The sequence below is a fragment of the Lepidochelys olivacea genome (genome assembly GCF_965140295.1).
Source record: "Lepidochelys olivacea isolate rLepOli2 genome assembly, chromosome: 2".
NCBI classification, from domain to species: Eukaryota; Metazoa; Chordata; order Testudines; family Cheloniidae; genus Lepidochelys; species Lepidochelys olivacea.
Window position 1 is genome coordinate 89,532,244 of NC_140412.1, and position 21,692 is coordinate 89,553,935.

At 43.3% G+C, this 21,692-nt stretch overlaps 1 protein-coding gene and 1 long non-coding RNA gene across 3 annotated transcripts in view; one reads left to right on the forward strand and one right to left on the reverse strand.

Annotated features, from left to right (window-relative positions):
* Positions 1 to 921: 921 nt before the first annotated feature.
* LOC311516450 lies at positions 922 to 9,551 on the reverse strand. The gene is made up of 3 exons (XR_014710417.1): positions 8,625 to 9,551; positions 5,571 to 5,711; positions 922 to 2,518 (listed from the first exon to the last, which is right to left on the reverse strand). It is a non-coding gene; the product is annotated as an uncharacterized lncRNA (long non-coding RNA).
* A 103-nt stretch (positions 9,552 to 9,654) lies between these two features.
* Positions 9,655 to 21,692, forward strand: part of ANKRD12 (ankyrin repeat domain 12) — a 107,747-nt gene continuing 95,709 nt past the window's right edge. For both annotated transcript variants that reach the window (XM_084621816.1, XM_084621817.1), the window contains exon 1: positions 9,655 to 9,818. The gene's annotated coding sequence lies outside the window, so the exon portion shown is untranslated. The remainder of the gene's footprint in view (positions 9,819 to 21,692) is intronic.

Below are 21,692 nucleotides of genomic sequence, written 5' to 3' on the forward strand. Positions count from 1 at the left end.
GCACTTATCCTGATTGGGGCCTTTGGGTGCTGCTACTAGATAGATAAATAATAATAAGAGCCTGGATGCCAAGAAAAGCAGCTGGAAATGAGGAAGAGCTAGCCTAGCTCCATTAGTGTGCATTGTTGATCCATAAAAGGAAAAGAGAGCTTATTTGCCAGTATGTCAGGAGAGTAGGTGGAAGAAAGGATCAGCTGCCTGGGAAGCATGTCCCAGGAAAAAGTGGCAAGGAACTAGGTGCAAAGGAAGAGGACATGTTTCAGAAAGCGGTGGTAACATACAAAAGACAAAACATCACATGAAAAGATAGCTAAAATTGCATCCGATGAAGTGAGCTGTAGCTCACGAAAGCTCATGCTCAAATAAATTGGTTAGTCTCTAAGGTGCCACAAGTCCTCCTTTTCTTTTTGCGAATACAGACTAACACGGCTGTTACTCTGAAACCTGCATACATTTTGTTTCCTTTAAAAAATTGTTGTAGTTAGTACTAAGATGTTATGCTGTTGCATTTGGCCAGGTAAGTGTTCAGCATGACCATTAAGGGAGTTAATAATGAAGCAGTCTCACAATAAAAATGTGATCTGCACAAAGGAAAAGGATTGAGAACTCCAGAATTGCTCCAACCCATGCACATTAACAACTATTTCAAATGGAGACAAACGAAGACAACTTTTGAAATATTTCCTGAAGTCAATCTTTCATAGTCCTCCACTTCCTAAAAAAATGCAAAAAGCTGAGCCAAAAATTGCTAAATATCATAGTACATAGTTTTATCAAATTTCCCTACCTCATTTATATTCCTAATTCATGCTGAAAAGTTTCTACTTTTTTTAGCTTACAAAAAAAGCAAGTGTCCTAATTCCCTACAGCTGTCTCAAATATAGTATACTTCTATTGATTTAAATTAAAAGATAGGTTTTAGAGAACTATATGTGCAATTTAATAATACAGTAGAACCACAGAGTTACAAACACCTCAGGAATGGGGGATATTGTTCGTAATTCTGAAGTGTTCGTAACAGAACAAAATGTTATGGTGGTTCATTCAAAAGCTTACAACTGAACGTTGACTTAATACAACTTTGAAACTTTACTATGCAGAAGAAAAATGCTGCTTTCCCTTTATTTTTTTTTTTTAGAAATTTACATTTAACACAGTACTGTACTGTATTTGCTTTTTTATTTTATTTATTCTCTGCTGCTGCTGCCTGATTGTGTACTTCCAGTTCCAAATGAGGTGTGTGGTTGACTGGTCAGTTGGTAACTGGTGTTCATAACTCTGAAGTTCTACAGTACCATCAGATGTGCCTATATTTAATTATTACATTCAATTTATTTTATACTATCCCAGCACTTTATTTTCAGTAGGCTGCAGAGTATTATCTTTAGGTTTCAGAATTTACAATCCATTAAGATAAATTAAGTGGTTTACACCTCTCAAAGGTATTGTTTCAGGCTTTCAGTAAATTCTGTGTGTATGTGAATGCACTGGTTCACATTTCAAGCATTTATTTTCAACTATAACAGCTAGAAATAAGGTACATGTATTTTAACAAAAGGCTAGATGCTGGAGCACACTTTAGGGGTAAAGGGTGAATTGCATAACCATTAAATACATGGGCCCTGGCTACTACTAATGCTGACACAAGTCTTAACTGATCATTGCAGAAGGTTCCTGCGTGTGTACCTATGGCAAAGTGCATGATGCTAGACTTTCAAAAAACAAGCCCAAGAATGACTAGAAAGGATCTCCAGGTCTATCAAACAACACTGACATTAAAAGGGTCTTCATCCCTACTAATTCTGGGTAACTCTGTGCATGCTCACTTTTACAATGGTTAATGAAACCACAGACTACATAAATACGGACAGCTACCACTTCAACTATTACCAATCAACAGGCACAAGTCAATGGTGGAGTGTGCTTTTGCACAACTGAAATGGCTGTTAACCTCCAATAACAGTTTAGTGACTAATGTAGCCATTATAATACCTGTCTGAATACAGTAGACATTCCTTGGTAGCAACATGTAGGTGCTCTTTTGCTATGTTGCTCCTAAGCACATGTTGCTGTTATAGTGTTGTCTGACTAAAAGCATATGAAGCATTAAGTGTGTTTTGGAAAGTATGGGTCAGCTAGGCTGTAGGGGGAAGAAATTGTGGGGTGGGGGAGAATGGGGCAGGGGAGGCCCCAGTCAGCAAAATGCTTGAGTGCAGCTACTGGGAACAGGCTGATGATGCTCCAGGTGCAGCTTCATGCTCCACACTGGCAAGGGATGGATGATTGGGGAGGGTACCATGCACAGCCTGCAATGGAGGGGGAAAATGCAGTAAAGATAGGAGAGGGGAAGGGGACAGGTAAATACCTTGGGGAGCGCAGTCTCCTGATCCCCCACTGCAAAATAGCACATCCACATCCTGCTGCCAGCAACCGAGATGGAGGGGACAGCTCAGTGCACAGGGGGTCCCCAATACTCCCCACTGCAAAATAGCAACCACCACCGCTTGCAAGCCAGATACTGAGGAAAGACAGAAGAAACTTTCCAGATGCTCCTCTGACCGCAGAAGCCCCCCCCCCCCCCCCAATCCCTCTCTTCCAGACCTGCCTCCCAAACTCCCCAGTACCTATGCCCTCCATGCAGGCTCTGTCAGACAGGGCAAGTGGACAAAGCTGTATGCCCTGGAGCTGTGCTGAACATTCACTTTGGGGTGGGGGGGGGCAATGCCTCTACATGGCCCACCAAGCTCCACCTCAGATGTGACATCACAAATGGTGCTCTTATGTGGTGGATATGTTGCTGTTACCGAGTGGACAATTCATGGTAGAGAGAGTGTTCCCAGGGTAAATGTTTCTCGTGAGCAGTGATTGGTCTTACAAGGTGTTGCTACAAACAAGCATCTAATGGAACACGAAATCAGAGGCGGCAGTGTGACTTCCAGCAATCCATGCACAGCTTGATAACTGTTGCACCCAAAGCTGTTACTTATAATAGCATGTGCTGAAGTTTGTGTTTGCCTGAGTTGTGCATAAACTTTCAAAATGATGGTGGGGAAATGGGGCTGGAGCAGTGAAGTAAATTTTTCTTGGTTTTATTTAATCGTTTCTAGTGATGCTGGATTTCCTCTTTGTGTTTTATGTATAAACTTTTGTTAATTGTCTATTTCTCTTGCTTTGCACGGTGAAGGAGTTTCTGGAGGAACAAATTTTTATTTTATTGATAGTGTAACAACTTGCAGTTGCTGCTATGGAAAGCCTTTATGTGCTTTGCTGGTAATGGTTTTATACATTTATCTTATGCTTTACTAGTAGTTTGTATTAGTTTTGGTGAGGAAGTATATGGAGTAGTTAAATGATGGTGTCTTGATCATAAACACTGTGATGTGATAAGTGCACAGTTCTGTATTTTCCAGAAACGTTGTTATTAAACACAAGATTGAAGACCGTCTGTAACAGTTAACCTGTACACCAGGGGTTCTCAAACTGGGGGGTCGCGAGGTTATTACGTGGGGGGAGGTCGTGAGCTGTCAGCCTCCACCCCAAACCCCGCTTTGCCTCCAGTATTTATAATTGTTAAAATATATTAAAAAGTGTTTTTAATGTATAAAGGGGGGTCACACTCAGAGGCTTGCTGTGTGAAAGAGGTCACCAGTACAAAAGTCTGAAAACCCCTGCTGTACATTGCTTTGCCAGCAAAATATGCCTAGAGCAGTTTTCCATGCACTCACTTAATTACAAGGCAAAGCTAAATGTCACTTCATCTAAATATGAGCAGAATGCTAGTTAAGATCCCTGCCTGGCATATGTGCCATTATAACTAAATTGTAATATTTAAAATGCACTATGCTTTTGCTGTAGTGCCCAATATGTGATTTGCAATAAAGTTCTTATTTTTTGCCTTTTTACACTGCAGTTTGTAATTTTCCCCCACTGCTATTTTGAGTTCAGCCATCTGATAGAGCTGAAGCTAATGCTGCATATGCCAAGCTGAACATTTTTATCTTAACCAGGAGCAGTGGTTACCTGCTCATGTACCTGCCAGCACAGGATGTTTCAAGGGAAATGCCAACTCAGGGGAAGTATTAGGGAACTGAACTGGGTTGACCTATGGAGGAACTTGGCAGCTGCACTTGTGCACCAAGGAGATGGAGACATAGCAAGACTGGGAAGCAAAAGGCTGCTGGTGGAACTGAAGTGATAAACACTTTCACTATTGTAAGATGCTGTTTCCTTTTATTAATCCTAATGGCAGCTTTTCTAAGAACCTGGGAAACTTTTTCCAACAATCAAGTTTGCAAAATCAGCCATCTTCTTTAGATGCCCCTCACCTTTCAATTCCTCCTTCTGTATTGACTCAACTGCTGTCTGTAGATCCCCACAAGTATATCCTGCAAATGTATACAAGATCTCTTTGTTTGCCTCCTTGTCCTGATGGACTGCACTGTATGGACTTTCTGTGCTATCCAGAAGCATCTTTAATTGTGCAGAAGGGTGAGCCTTCAGGATTTGATCCAGATCATTGTGAAAGAGGCACGTTTTCTGCCAAGAAGGACCTACTGTTATTCTTCCATGTCTTGTTATATAGGACTTCCAGGCTCTTTGTCTTCTCTTGGTAATACTTCTCCCCTCTAAGCGTACATCTACACTTCCCAGCTCACACAGATGTACCCCCACTATCTCTGCTTGAGCTAGCACCTAAAAATAGTGTGTCCGCAGCAGCACAGGCGGTGGCTCGGCCAAGCTGCCCCAAATACAATCCCGCTTGGGTCCCTGGGTACGTACTCAGGTGGCTAGCCTCAGCTGCCACAGACACACTGATATTTTGAGGCACTCGCTCAAGCAGAGTTAGCATGGCTACCTCTATGCAAGCTGGGAATCACACCTCCCAGCTCAAATGTAGATGTACCCCATCTGATGACCAGTTTAGCCAGTCAAACATTAAAATACTGTGAATGAACAAGTGCAGCTGCCCTTGCATATGGTCTCCAGTGCCCATGTCAGCCTCAGGCCAGCTGGCAACACCCTTATTTGGTAGCTTCCAAGACATGCTAGTAACAGAATCAAATAGCACACAACTGAGCTCCATGTTGGGTATAGTGATATTTGAATAGGAAATTGGCTTCCAGAAAACCTGATCCCTATGTAGCAGAGTTCAGAATGCATATCAGACAGGCTGCCTAAGCAGTGACCAGTGCCCTATGGAATGGTAGCAGTTGGAATATTTGCTTTTAGGGGTCTGCAGCAATCTCTGTCTATGCATACATTGCAAAGGCAGAGATTGGTATAGTGGAGGACCACTCAATGGTTCACATTGCTCAAAAAAGTTAGTTCAAAAAAGTGCTTGGAACTCCTGTGCACCACTGCAAACACTTGTGTGTGTGGACATGGTATGCCACATCTTAGGAAGAACCATAGCATACACAAGACCACAGCAACTCAGTGACAGTGGAAACATAATTCAGGTGACCAAGCTTCCAGTCTTATGCTAGCAGTTCCCAATTGTGACAGTCTTCTGTTCTGAAAATTTTCTCAATGACGTATTTGATTCTTGGCACTAAGAAGAACTCATTTACCTGAAATGTGGCAATGAGATGACTCCTCTGCACAAGTTTATGTTGTAAATATGACTGATTTTTCTCTTAGATCTTGTTCTATCTTATTTCTAAGATGCCCATCGCTGGGGTAACTTAGCACCTAATGACTTTAGAGGTGACCTGCAATGGAGAAAATATAGTGTAAGCTCTTTGTTTTTTATGTTATATAGAAGACATCTATGGAGTGTTTTTATTCTTTTTGCTTTTCTTTTTTTTACACTTGAAATTCATATCTGCTTCTCTTGCAAGACTATGTGGCTGACTTCAGAATTAGTAGGATTACCACATTTACCAAATAAATGAATGCTGATTGACAGAATTTTTATTCAAGGTATTTAAATATGTTTTATTTCCATCTTGAAAATTTCATCTTGTAGAGAATTCATATGTGATTTGTACAGTAGCTATTAATAGAGAAACTCTTGCTTCTTGCACACTTAGCAACTAAGTATGTTCTAGAAGGAGCTTAAGCATGCCAGTTGAAAGGGAACTCAAGAGAATCAACTTATACCCAATTTTCCCTGCCTCAAAATGCCAAACTGCAAATGTCTGATCTACACAATAAAATGTTTCTAAAAGTTGCTCACCAGCTCATTGATGATAGCAATGTCGGGCGCCACTGTGCTGATTACACCAGCACTGAGCTAGGTTATGTAACCTGTTGGTTAAAACAGTGCAGCGGCTGACAATGTGCCTACACTAGGGCTCCCCTACATTGCCATTACTGATGGGCGTGAACCAGTATTAGCAAGTATAGGATTTTTTAAAATTTCCTTATGTAGATAGATGTTAGGAGCTAGGAGTGTATTAATAAAATACAAAAGAGCTTTGAACAAACACCTAACCAAATATCTATGGAAGATGTTTTGTTAAAGTTTCAACAACCATTCCCCCTTTATTAAAGAATAAGAGAAAAATCCATGTTTGAGTCTTGAAAGACAACATCCAGAAAAGATAAAACTTGACACTACTAAGGTTTAAGGTTAAAAAATAAAAAGGGAAAAAAGCTTTAAAAAACATCCAAACTTATAGGCCAACTTCATATCTCATTGAAAAGCAGGTTAAGTCAATACATTTTTCCTAGTTTATTGCTGCTATAAGGGGACAAAGTGGAAATCTTGATAGGTACAATGTCCTTCCTGTAGTATATTGCTAGATACAGATAGGAGACATGATCTAGGGGAAGGTGGCGCTACAATTATATACAGTATTCCTGGGTGAATTCTGCACCACTGCACATGTGCAGAATATATGTCCCCCACAGATTTCTTTGCTTCCCCGCAGAAAAATGACTTTGACGGGGAAGCAAAGGGAAGCCATAAGAGAGGTCATGAGACCCTCCCAACAGTATTTTTCATGTGCCCAAGGCAGCTGGCAGGGACCTAAATCACTGTGCAACAGAAGGCAGGACTGGGAAAGACCTGGCTGGTGGCTGCAACCCTGCAGTGGGCTCAGCTGCTAGTCCCCGCTGGGCTGTGGAGGACAGGACTTCCTCTTCCCTTACACTGTATCTGGGACCAGGTTAGACCCACAGCCAGATTTCTCCTTCGGCTGCAGAAAGCTCTGCAAACTCCCCCTGCCATTTCCTGCACCCATTGCTCCTCAGCTGCAGGGGGAGGGATCCCTGTACAGGATCCTGCTCCCTCATCCACCTAATCCCCATTCCTCCAGACCTCCTCATAACCCCTCCTGCCGAGCCTCATGCCCCCACACTGAGAACCCTCAATGAGCCCCCCTTCCCCAGACCACCCTGCTGAGTCACATGCACCTGAATCCCCACCCCACTGAGCTCCAACCAACTGCATGTGGATCCCCAACCCACTGAACTCCACTCCCCCAGCATCTGGATTTCCCACAGAGCCTCCCACACCCAGCACCCCCTGCCAAGCTCTATCCCCCCCCCCACACACCCAGACCCTCCTGCTGAAACCCCAACCATCACCTGTACCCCCCTGCAAACTCCCCAAGCCCCTGTGCATCCAGATCCCCCACCCCAATCCCTCACTCAGCCACCTGCACCCAGATTGCCCCACACACAACCCTCTCAACCCACATCTGGATTCCCCCCACACTAAGCCCCTCCACACTTGGATCCTGCCTTGCTGAGCCTTTTCTGCCCATACCCCAGGGCCCTGGCCCTCCATGACAGGTGCACGAGGTGTTTCCTGGTCCTTGTGCGGTGTCAGGGTTGAGTACAGCCTCACCACTGAGGGCATGTCTACACTCACCTCCGGAACAATTGATCCAGCGGGGATAGATTTATAGACATTATAAATAGACCGCCGAGCGCTCTCCCCTCCACTCCGGTCCTCCACTGGAGCGAGAAGTGCAGGTGGAGTCGACAGGGGAGCGTCAACAGACACTGTGGTAAGTAGATCTAAGTATGTTGACTTCAGCTACCTTATTCACATAGCTGAAGTTGCGTAATTTAGCTCAATTTCTCCGCCCCCCCCCAGTGTAGACCAGACCCAAGTCCATGTTCCAGGGGTGGGATGGGGGGCTGCACAGTGATCTCCCACCTCTGTGCAGCCATTGGCCTGTGCTACCCCATGCCATGCTGAAGCCTTCACATTTATTTGACAAATAAAATTTGCAGAATTTTAAAATATTCACAGAATTTTTATTTTTTTTTTGGTGCAGAATGCCCTTAGGAGTAATACAGGGCAGGAAACAGTACAATCTCAAATTTCGGGTTTCTTCATTTCTATAAATGCTCAAACAATGGCATATGAAAATTAATGATTTCCTTTAAAAAAATATTGGGGGGGGGGAAGCATGTTGTTTTTAAAAACACTACAAACATAGTAATCCTGTAAAAAGGGATTAGAATCCAGTCTAACTGGTATCAGCTGACTTCACTAAACGTTTATCATTATCTCACGCAAGGATGCTGATTACTACTGGAAAAAGCATCGGCAGAATAAACCAGGAATGGATTAACGAAGCTGCAGCATGTCATGCCCTCAATAAAAAGGTAAAACTGAACTACACGAACGAGTGAAAGGATTCAGTGTTAAAAGCTTGAATACAAACTCATTGTACGGGACGTGGCTCCCCCGAGCTCAACAGATGGGAGCCTTGAGCCGGCGAAGACAAGCGAGTGGCCCTCCTCGTGGGGGTGAAGCCGAGCGCCAGCCTCGGAAGGATCGAAGCTTGTCTCAGTACTGAAAGGCGCCCCCTCTGCGGGGCGGGGAACAGCCACCGTCCGGTGCACGGCGCTGCAGGGCCTAGACGACACGCTGACCCCCGCGCTGCGTGAGCCACAGCCACGGGGCCAATGCTCGCTCCGGCCGCTGCTGCTTCCCTAACACACGTCAGAGCGGCTGCCCCCTTCAGCGCAGCGTGCCACGGCGCGGCCCGTGAGGCAAGCGGCAGGGTCGGGGGAGGACACGCGCCCTCCCCTGGGCCCGTCCCCCGTCATATTCGGGCGCAGCGCGAGCCAGTCACCGCTTACCGGAGCCAGCCGCGCATGCGCACTCTGCGGGTAGTTAAAACTCACTGCGCCATCGCTGCCGGAAAACCCGGTGTAGCTCAAGTAGGGGGCCCTGGGCTTGAGAGTCGGGAGGAATCGGTGGCGGCTCCTACTCGGTTCCTGTCACAAGGGGAAGCAGGTGCGCTAGTCTCTTCCCCCATCCCCTCCCGTCTCAATCTCCGGGACATCGCATCCGCCATTTCCAGAATGTTCCAGTCGCAGGAGCCAAGACCAAGACCAGCCGTCCCGGCGCTTGCGCCCTGCTCCGCGCCTGCCTGCTGCCCCGCCCCCGGCCCTGCCAGGGCCCGTTATTTTCCTTCCGTGTGCGTGTGTTGCGCGCGTGTGCACGAGAGATCTGATGCACCGGCGGAGTCACTGCGGAAGGAGGGCGGTGACGTTGACTCTCCCTCCTTCCCCAACCGCCGCCCAACTCCCGTAACGTTCGCGGCGGCGCGTTCTCGCCTGTCTCGCGTGCGTGTTTGGGGTCACGTGGGATGGCGCGGCCAATGGGAGCCCCGCAGAGCTGCACACGGAGACCGACATTCTGACTGGGGGGGAGGGGAGCGGCAGTGCCGGGGAGGAGGGGGGGCACTTTCAAACGCTACAGCGGCGGCGGCGGCGGTGGTCGGTGTGGGTCTGAGTCTCCGGGAACCGTCCGCAGCGGTTGAATCCGGTTCTTCGTCGGGTCCTGTCATAGGGGCAGCGCGGGAGGAGGAGGAGGAGGAACGAGTCCTGCTGTTTCCTTCTCTGACAAGGTAAGGAGAGAGACCCCCAAACCTGCCCCTCTCCCCACCCCCGATGGGAGCCGCAGTTCTAGCGCCCTTGTACTGGGGGCGGCACCACCGCCCGGAGCCTGCTGCGCCCTGGGGTAACCCCTTTTCCCCAGCCGTGTGTGTCCCCGAGCGCGGGGGGGTGTGTGTGTGTGACCCTTCCCGTCCCCCGGCTGTCGGTCTCCCCGTTCCGGGGGGGAAGGGTAGCACCAGGGTGGCTGCCCTGCTCCGCCCCCCGCCCCGCTGTGCGCGGCCCCTTCTCCCCGGCCTGCGGGTGATGCCGGTCGCGGGAAGGGCTCTGCCAGCCGCTCTCGCAGCCTGTCACTGCCGCTGCGGGAGCCATGGCTGCCGCTGTCACTGCCGCTGCGTGTCCTTTGTACGGTCCGTCCCCCCCTTCCGCGGCTGCTTTTTGGGGGGCACGCCGGGGCGGGGGTAACTGCTGCCCACGGGGCTGGGCAAGCCAGTCGGGGCTTCGCCTCTGCCGCGGCGCGAGCCCTGCCGGGGCGCGGGCTGTGGGTGTGCAGGCGGGGCGCGGGGCTCGCGCTGTGGACAGCGGGCCGGCGGAGGAGGGGACGCGCTGCTGCAGCCTGTGACTCAGGGCTGGGATTTTTTTGGCAACATCTAAAACGCTAAAAGCTGCTCGCTGAATTTCTACCAGGCTGCCTGTCAGCGTCTTGCCGAAGCCTGCTGCTGCTTTACTGTGTGGCCGAAATGCATTTGGAATACATCTAGGATTTTTAAGTACTTGCCTCGGGCTGAGGGATCTCGTATTGTTTTACAAGCTGGGTGCATCAATTCCATTGTCTGTCACTAAAATACAGCCACCTCTGAGGTGGAGCACAGCAGCTGATTGACAGCATCAACACTAAGTAGCTATTTAGGACAAGAAGGCAAAGAATACTGTTTCCAGTTGAACCTGTAGGGATAGATTAGGTAGGCAGTATAATTACAAAATTCAGATTTGGCCAAATTACCAGCAAATTAATATCCATCCCCTCTGTTTCAGCTTTTAAAACTGACTGGGTATCTTACGACAAGGGGAAGAACAGCAACAAATGCACAATTCCTAATTGAAAATTATCATAAACTGCTCGAGTAAGAATTTTTAAAAAATTGTTAAGTCTGAACATGTGTCTCTGTTTTCTCAGTCAAAAGCCTTTTATTCCTGGAAATTAATTAGGCTTTAGAATGGTGTATTCCACATCTGTCTGGTAGCTCATGGGAATATAGTAGATGACATATGGAAGAGAATCCATTTGTGGCATTCATAACTTTAGGCTTTTGTATGTATCTATTTGCAAGACCACAGTGAAAGCCAAGAATGTCCCAACTTCATTCACTTCCATGTGTCGGCTGCTTTGTTATCTATTCCATGAGATATCAGACAGATGTGGAACATGTCTTAAAGTTTTGTTAATTTCCAGAAAAAGTGACCAGAGAAGGATTTAATCACAGTGCCTACATAAAGTCAGGACTTCACTAAAATGCAGGAAGAAAAGGAGTACTTGTGGCACCTTAGAGACTAACCAATTTATTTGAGCATAAGCTTTCGTGAGCTACAGCTCACTTCATCAGATTCATTCAGTGGAAAATACAGTGGGGAGATTTATATACATAGAGAACTTGAAACAATGGGTGTTACCATACACACTGTAAGGAGAGTGATCAGGTAAAGTGAGCTATTACCAGCGGGGGGAGGGGGGCGTGAAATTGCAACTTTTAGATCTGTAATTGAGTGATTACCTATCCTTGCAACAAAGCCCGTTGCCAACTGTGTCCACATGTCAATTCAGGGGACACCATCATAGGGCCTAATCACATCAGCCACACTATCAGAGGCTTGTTCACCTGCGCATCTACCAATGTGATATATGCCATCATGTGCCAGCAATGCCCCTCTGCCATGTACACTGGTCAAACTGGACAGTCTCTACGTAAAAGAATTAAATGGACACAAATCAGACGTCAAGAATTATAACATTCAAAAACCAGTCGGAGAATACATCAATCTCTTTGGTCACTCGATTACAGACCTAAAAGTGGCAATTCTTCAAAAAAAAAAAATTCAAAACCAGACTCCAACGAGAGACTGCTGAATTGGAATTAATTTGCAAACTGGATACAATTAACTTAGGCTTGAATAGAGACTGGGAGTGGATGGGTCATTACACAAAGTAAATCTGTTTCCCCATGTTTTTTTCCCCCCTCAGCCCCCCACTGTTCTTCAGATGTTCTTGTCAACTGCTGGAAATGGCCCACCTTGATTATTACTACAAAAAGTCCCGTGCGCCCCCCCCCCCCGCTCTCCTGCTGGTAATAGCTCACCTTAAGTGATCACTCTCTTGTTACAGTGTGTATGGTAACACCTATTGTTTCATGTTCTTTATGTATATAAATCTCCCCACTGTATTTTCCACTGAATGCATCCGATGGAGTGAGCTGTAGCTCACGAAAGCTTATACTCAGATAAATTGGTTAGTCTCTAAGGTGCCACAAGTACTCCTTTTCTTTTTCCGAATACCGACTAACAACAGCTGCTACTCTGAAACTAAAATGTAGGGTCCTTGATGGGTCATCGTGATATGTGTGGAGAGGGGCTCTCCTCCATCAAGGAGGAGCCTCCTCTCATCCTTTACCTTACCCTTGATTGAGGTGAGGTAACAGTAAAACACATCACTCCTTAACAAACAGTCAGTATGTATCTGCCATGAAAATGCCAACTCAACCCTTTGTGCTTTTTTCCACCTTAGTCTTCTGTTGGGGTGGTGTAGATAGAGCATAGTCCTTCAGAGAAGTGGATCTTAAAGTTAACACCACATTGAGATGCACTGGGAAAGTATACACCTCTCAGAGCTTTGTTTTAGGCCCTCTGCAGATTTAGGTGGATGGTGGGTTACACTTACATTTCTTCACAAATATGAGGGTTAACAGCTTACAATTTTTTCCCCAAATGAAAGCTCAGATTCTAATGTAATCATATGCCTCTAGGAGCTGGAGCCCTGAGCATGTGTCTGTGTCTTAATCCTGACCTTCATGAATGCATTGGAATTCTGCAGGTTCAAAGTTCTGTCTGTGCAGATCCAATTGCAAGATCTGAGGTCTGGGTCATAGTAAAATATTGTTTGGGGAGGGTAGTGGTAAACCCATAGCAACTTCTGACAACTCTACTTGGCTACTTGTATCTTGTGAGTTAAAAATCAAGGAGAGCAAGTGCTGGAATAGAATGGTACTTACCAGCACCACAAGGACTGTGATTATGCATTCCTGTGATTATGTATGAAGCAGTTTCTTTCTCTGACTTCCTGGTTCTCCCTTGGCAGTCCCCACCATTAGCTCCAGTGCATGTATAGGATCATGTCCTTTTACCATGAGATCCAGTGTAGTTGAGGTACGCAAAGGATTCTCCCCTTCTGTTGGCACAGGAAAAGAGTTTGGACTTAACCATCCCCTTTGTGTTTCCTATGTTTGTTTTTCTTTCCCCTACCCAAGAAAAAACTGTGCATGCATTCTGAATGCTAGTGTTAACTAGTATAAAACTTCTGATGGATGGTGTGTTGTTAAAAGAAAAGGAGTACTTGTGGCACCTTAGAGACTAACAAATTTATTTATCCGATGAAGTGAGCTGTAGCTCACGAAAGCTTATGCTCAAATAAATTTGTTAGTCTCTAAGGTGCCACAAGTACTCCTTTTCTTTTTGCGAATACAGACTAACACGGCTGCTACTCTGAAAAGTGTGTTCTTCGTGCACAACAAATTAAGCAAATTAAGCCTCTTCCTGGCTTGCATAATATATCTCTTGTTAGAGTAAAAGATCTGTTGTTGGGATGATTGAGCACTTGGATGAAATTACAAAAATTGTCTTCTCTTTCTAAAACACCTAATTATTCAGATAGTAGTAGGAGCACCAAAAATAAATGCAGATTTTTACCAAGTGTGGATTATCAAGTATAATCTCAAGCAATTGTTCTGAGTTTCATACGTTTCCTGATCTGTTTAAGCTTCAGCTGAACTAAAAAACACATTACCCTGCATATTTTGGCACATACAAGTTATCTAGATCTTTCAGAGCTCGAACACCAGCACCTATAAAAATCTTAACCTTTTATTTGAATACTGATTTGTGAATATAAAAAAAAGTTATCTGTTGGACTGATTTGTCATGTTTACCAAAGGCTTTACATTGGAAGAACTCAGTAGATTTCATTGAAGCTGGTCATCTTGACTTTCAAGTTGGGCAGAAGAATTGATCACAGAATATATAGTGTTTAGCCTGTTACCACAGTGATAATACACAAAGTCTTCTGTTGGTATAGAACAACTTTCTTCTCTAACCCTTTCAAATATTTGGATCCCATCTTATTGTGAGATGGGCTGGGCAAATAAAGCTTTTGGCTTAATTTCTTTTGCATATTTGATTTAAGAGAGCTGTGTGAATGTTGACTGGTCATTTAGTCTCCATGTCAGACCATGTTTTGTAACTACTTAATTACAAGTGTTCTTAGACTCCACTGACAGATGGTATGAAATAAATATTAGCCCAAACTGTATCTAGCGTTGCTATCATAACCTTGAATAACGTTAGTAACAGAAGATGAGTCAGATGCCAGTTGTTTTGTCTAGTTCTTAACCAGTTTGTCATTATTCAGGATTCCTTTGTAGTCTTTGCAATAAATAAATAAATAAATTGAATGCTTCATACTGCTCTCAATGTTAACAAATCTTGATTTGCTGAGCTTGAATAATCAACTTGCTTGTAAAGAGGAGGGGATTTACACCACCAACTTCTGTAGAATATAAGCTTTCACTTAAAGTGAACAACAGTCCCCGAGTTGATGGTAATCTTTCAAATATGAACCAAATATAAATAAATAAAATCATCCTGAGTCTGCAGAAGTTTAGTTTCCTTTACTACTCCTACTTCTATCTTACAAGCTGCAAAACTGTGAAACTAGCAAGATGCTGATCAGTTTCCTAGCTGCTGTTGGGAACACTGTGGGTAGCAGTGAAATTGGCATGAATCGGGTCAGTTTCATGCCCTTGCTGCCTGGGAAAGGCAGGAGCAGCACCAGAGACAGGTGATACAATTATTAATGACAGGTTTCAGAGGTGGGGGGGATGTGTGAGAACCTGGATTTGTGCAGGAAATAGCCCAACTTGATTGTCATGCACATTGTGTAAAGAGTTGTCACTTTGGATGGGCTATCACCAGCAGGAGAGTGAATTTGTGTGGGGGGGTGGAGTGTGAGAAAACCTGGATTTGTGCTGGAAATGGCCCACCTGATGATCACTTTAGGTAAGCTATTACCAGCAGGACAGTGGGGTGGGAGGAGGTATTGTTTCATATTCTCTGTGTATATATAAAGTCTGCTGCAGTTTCCACGGTATGCATCCGATGAAGTGAGCTGTAGCTCACGAAAGCTTATGCTCAAATAAATTGGTTAGTCTCTAAGGTGCCAGAAGTACTCCTTTTCTTTTTACAATTATTAATGGGGAACAAAATTCCTGAAAATGGAAACTCAGGAAGAGGTAGAGTAAAAGAAATCTTTTCTTCCCTCTCCATGCCTCTTTTCAGCTGTCAGTGATCTGGGGAGGAACAGAGTACTGGGAACCTCTTCCTTTTCTCCTCACTGTGGCAGCTAGGAGACCGTGGAAGATAATGAAGACACAAAAAGCTCTTTCACCTAGATCCGCAAAGGCATTTAGACACCTATGCCTAATTGAAAGTCAGTGAGAGTTTTATCCTTCCAGTAGCTTCAAATTTATTAATTCCACCAGAAGCTGATTACACTCCTGTTAGTGTTCAGGGCCACCATGATGGTAGAAATTCTAGAACATTCCACCTTTTTGATGGCAGAGGAGCTGGGCTTACACTAGGAATTACAGCTGGAGTTTCACTTTTTCCCACCCTCTTTTGTATTTATCTCTGATTAGAAGGGGGAGGGATAGCTCAGTGGTTTGAGCATTGGCCTGTTAAACCCAGGGTTGTGAGTTCAATCCTTGAGGGGGCCATTTAGGGATCTGGGCCAAAAATTGGGGATTGGTCCTGCTTTGAGCAGGGGGTTGGACTAGATGACCTCCTGAGGTCCCTTCCAACTCTGATATTCTATGATTCTAAGGTATCTGGTAAATTTTTCAACACCTGATAATTGGCATGGGAAGTTGTCCATCTGGTGGAAACATTTAGTTCTGGTAGGTGTGTTCTCACTTCAATTATATTCTATCAAGTAGTTTATATAAAACATAACATAATCTTTCATCAGTTTCCCTTTGTGCTGTGCCAGACAGTGAGTTTAAATCTTACTATCAGCAAATTGAAACAGGAAAAATTGAAAGGTTTTGTAATGACACTCCCCTCTAAAATTGGTTGATGCTACTCATTTTTTGTTTTTTCCTGGCTCAGAGAAACAGAGCTCTCTCAATAGTCTCAATAAAACTAGACTTTTGGGTTTTACCTTTTTGTTTTGGTCATCCCCGGCCACCTTTCCTTTAATCTACAAATTAGATAGTAGAATGTTCATTCTTTGTCAGACAGTCTGTTAGTGATGTCACACCGCTGCTACAGGGGTATATCTTTTTATAAAAGTAGATTTCTCCTAAGAACCATCAGTTTTACTCCTTAAAAGTATCTGGCAATTCGCTCATTATGGTACTTCTCTGTGCTAGGAGGTCGTGGCCATGAAACGCAGTCATTCAGAGTGCTGGAATCCTTGAACTTCAGGATAGGCTGGTTGAGCTAAAGCCAGGGTATCCAGCTGAGGAAATTGGAACTACCTCAGTAAGGGGCATCTATACTGGTGCATGTATGCAAGACCTTCTGCTTTAGGTCTTGATCCTGCAGTAAGAAAATACTCTGTCAGACCCCTGAACTCCACTGAAATTAAAGGGGCTATGTATGAGCAGCAGGGCTCCATTGTGCATATCTCATTACAGGATCAAGGCCTTAATGTGTTTGTGCCTTCTGGGCCTGGTACGGAGCACAAAATACATTGTTTCAAATGTGGTGTTCTTAACATTATCCACCCTGGAATAAAACTTAATAAAGCGTTAAGTGTTAGCCTCCTAAGTGATCAGGCAGCGACTATTGAGGCCTTGAAGGCAAGATAGAGCACTGTTCCTGTAAGCATCCTGTGGGTGTGGGTGTAAAAGAAAAAGAAAAAAGAAGCTGATTAAAAATGAGGCTCATAAGTCCATTCTTCCTTGTCTCTAGTCCTCTGGAATTGCAGTCTGATGCTAAAAACTTCTCTGCAGGTGTTTCCTTTGAACCCTGACACCATCCTAAGGGATTCAGAGGAAGCACCTGTGAAGATATTCAGCATCTGATTTCAGACCTATAGATCTAAAGCGAGGAGGTAGAATAAGTTTGGGAGTAAGGCAATAGACTAGAGCTCATAAGATCTGGATTCAGTTCCCAGCTCTGCCACAGACTTTGTATGGCCAAGGACAAGTAACTTTTCAGAAGTTTTCTGTACCTACAATGCCTGTAGATGGAAAAATGTCAGTTCCTGAGCACCTCCAAAAATCAAAAGCTCAATCTCTTTGAACATTGGTTTTCTCAGTGTAAAATGGGGCCAGCATGTCACTACCTCAGAGGGTCTGATGAGAATAAATATTTGTGAGGTGTTTTTATTGCAGTGATGGTGCCACATAAGAACTCAGACACCTCATACTAAAACTGTCTTTCTAGTGGCCATCTACTTAGAGTTGTTGAGCGTCAAACTTTTGTGTAGTGATTTATTTTTCTTCCTGTTTTTTTTCCACTGGGCCTACATAGTGATGTTTAAGTTTGTCCCTCATTTCTTTCCAAAGATGGCTTTTTTTCTCTACTTGAGTCAAGAAACCTCTCTCCCATTATTCAGATGTCCTCTCAGAACAAGAAGCATCTTCAGGAGCTCTGTTAAGAGGTTTCTGTGTATTTATCTGAAAAAAAACTATGAAATTTAGAAAATTCAGAGGGCCATGTGTACTTATGCATTTTATTCTCTGAGAACAGTGTGCACCTCTTGTGCAAAGAGTGGGGATGTTTCCATTTAGAACTGTTTAAAGTAGTCATTTTGGTATCCTTATCTAACATTATATAGACTTGACAAAGCAGCTTACATACTAGTCAGGCTTTTCTAGGTACCTCCTTTTGGTCTGTATAGAACTAGGTGTTGTCTGGGCTGACAAGATGCTGGAGGATAATAAAAACAGTGATATTCCACATATGAAAGAGCAAAAGTACTAGCAGGAAGTTTAAAAAAAAATCAAGAGATCGAATGCCTCCAAATCACAGAATATCTGAATTTCTAATACAACCCATTACCATGAATAAAACACTAAATCCTAATTTAGTGGTAGATTGTGGTTCATTGATGAATATTAGAAATAATCAGGTCTTTGACAACGGGTTTATGAACTGCCTCAATTCAAATGTCTTTACCAAACAGATTTGGTATAATATTCTTGTAGCTTTTCTAAGACAGTTGCAGGGAATTGTTTTGTCTAAATTATGCTTTTATTTTTAATATTGAACAGACAATGCCCTTTTGTGATCTACTAATTAACTATATAAGAGCTAGATGATATCATACTTGTATTTGGTACATGAGTAATGTTGCAAAACTCTAGATTTTTTTTTTTTTTAGTGTCTCAAATTTACACAACCTCCACTAAGCCCTTCCTTTGTTTTTTATTAAGAAGGATAATTAAATGGATATTTTAACAAAATACTAGAGCTGAGGAAATAGCATGCAGAGAAATCAGAGGCTTAATCACATTTGCCACAATTTTAGATTTTTATAAAACAATCTTCTACAAAACAAAATATTTAAAAAGGAAATTCTCTGTGTCTGCAACTTAAATGCTATACTGGTTGGTGAGAAACTTTAAATGAAGCCAACTAATTTATTTTCCATTATCCAAGATGAAATTCAAAAACATGATAATATCAAAATAAACATCATAAATATTGGTAAGTACATTTTATATTTTAAAATGTTAGGGCATTACACAGTAAACACTACTAAAGAGACTAGTCAGACTGAGAGGATTTTCCATTAGATTTGTGATAATTCATCAGCAGGAAATTGCTGTAGTATAGATATGGATTATGCCAATCTGAGGAATCTTGCATCACTTGCCTTTGCTTTTCAAGTATTTATTGTTCTGAGCATTCACAGAACAATGCTAGCATTTCATTACTTTTTCTTTTGCCACCTCTCACTTGTGACTTTTAGTAATTGGTTAAGATTGTGTTCTTGCAAGCTAGTCAATAAAATACATGTGCATTCCATATCTCTCTTGTATTAATTATGTCCCCAGTCCTTCAGACTTGTATTAAGCAGCAAATAGTGTCATCGAGTGTAGTCCCATATCCATGGGACTACTTGTACTTAAAGTTAACCATGTATGTAAATCTCTTCAGAATCGGGGCCTAGCTGAGCAGTTCCCAGGCACTTATTCCATGGTCCCTTCCATTGCCATTTTTTCTTTTTTTTTTAACTAAGAAAAATTATTAAAGACTACAAATCTTTTTAGTTTAAAAATAAAAATTCAGATTGATTATAAAGTGGAAAAATCATAGGACATATTTTCCTTCCTTTAGTTTCTTAGTTCTTAGATTAGATTGCAATGGTGTCTTTCAACTGTCACTGTTGTACAAAAATCTCTCTCGGAGCTTCCTGTTGCTAGGCAACATCTCCCCCACTCATCTGTTTGCCAGAGTGGTTGCCATAGTGTCCCCTGCCATTGTAGGCCATAGTTGGCCAACAATACTTTTCACTCTTAACAGGGTTGTACAGGCAAATTGATTCCTTAAAGAGTCGTTGCCTTCGTTTTAAATCTCATTTATGTCTGAGGGGAAAAATCTTCTTCATCCACTCTTCTCTTCCTTTCTTTTGTACCCTCCCTAGTACAGTTTTCAAAAATGGGAAGAAAGGATGGGGACTTCTTTGACAGGTCTGGCTTATTTCAGAAGGGTCTCTTAATTCTCAGTACTATAGGCCTGGTTAATTCACTGATAGTGATCATGCTTTTGAAAATGCGGCCTCTTGAGGTATCAGAATTTTAATATCTAGCTAATTACGTTGAGATGTTAAAGCAGAAGTAAACTGAACCATCTAGAGCTCTCTACTTGCCATTGCTTTCTTCCATTTTTCACCTAGATAACTGAAAAAAGTCAGTTACATGTAGCTTGTTGCTTCTTTTGTTTCTTAGTCTTTTTCATGTTCCATCAATCATTGTATTTGCTTTTAAATCCACAGCAATAGCAGACTGTTTGATTATTACTCCTGCACAATAGTACACATACATGCCAACAGGTTGTGACAAAGAGGATTTTTAAATATTCGTAAAATTGCAAAAAGTGTTGCCTGATAGCATGGGGATTTGAACTCCTCCAAAAAACTAAATGCCTTATTAATTCTGTGCAACCTTCACACCCCTATTCCACATCACCTGGTTCCAAAGCAGTATGCCCCCCATCAGTTAATTTTACAGATCCCCCAGCCACACATCTGCTCCTTGACACACACCCACCCACCCACACACACACACACCTTTGCTCATGCTGTAGGTACATGAGTGGTTCTTTTACATCACCCCAAGCTCAAAGGGGGGCAGTTCTATGGGTGGTTCTTCATGCTCTCCCCATCTAAACGTGGCAAGGAGAGTGGCATCTGCAGCAGGAGCATCTTGAATCCTGGGGTTGGGGGTAAAGAGAAATAGGAAGGAAGGAGATGCCAATTGATATTATTTATGAGAGCGGAGCAGGAAGATTCCGAGCTACTGGGCACTTCTTCCTCCTTTTCCCCTCTTGCAAAAATGGTAGTCTCCTTCCCTCACTCAAAAACCTCTGTTCTTCCTAAGTGGAGGGGAAGAGCTCTGCCTGTCACATACAGCAGCTTAATTTGTTGCCCTCCCCCAAGAGAGAAGCAAATCACAATCACACATTTTTTTCCCCACAGAAACCTGCCTCATTCTGTGCATAGGATGAACCTGCTCTAGGGATGAATCAGGCCTGTGTAGTAAAGGAGATTGTGACATGTACAACCCCTGTTTCATATGTTGCAGAAATTGGAAGGCATGTAGTCAATGAGCTGAGGGGCATGGGGGTTGCAGGAAGATAAAGTTTTGTCTCATGATTAGGCAGTTGAGTTCTGTCCTGGAGAACTGGTTTCCTTTCCTGCTTCTGTTCTGACCAAGTTCCTATGTGATGTAAGCAAGTAACTTAAAACCAGACTATTCCCAGGTGGTCACTAATTTTTCTGGGTACCTGACTGAAACCCTAGGGTCTGATTTGCAGAAATGCTGAGAACTCATAGCTGCAGATGAAGTCAGTGGGAGCTGTGCTTTGAATATATGAAGTGCTTTGAAATGTTAAGTACTCCAAAGAATGAGGTCTTGGGTGTGTCAGGTTGGGCAACCAAAATTAGTGGATACTTATGACCTTAATCTCTCTGTTTGAGCTCCCCAACTGTAAAATAGGGATAATACCACCCCCTCACTTCACAAGGCTGTTCTGAAAAATGCATTAATTAATGTTTGTAAGCATTCATACTATAGTAATGAACATCCTAGAAATGCCCATAAGGAAATTTAATAATTTTGTCTTCAGAGCAGGGTTTGAACAATGTGCAGCAAATAAGGCATAAGGCCACACATTGAAAAATGAGGAAAAACCAAAATATTGAATAGCTGTTCGTTAGGTGAACACTGGTTATCCTGTGCACTGAATGAGATACGGTTTTGTGGAAAAGACAGTACAATGTATGATAGTCTGTAATTACATGATCATAAAGATGTACACCTAAAGGAGTCAAATTAAGGTTCCACAGGCAACCTTAATTTTGGCATTTCCCAACTTTTGAGTGTATAACTTTA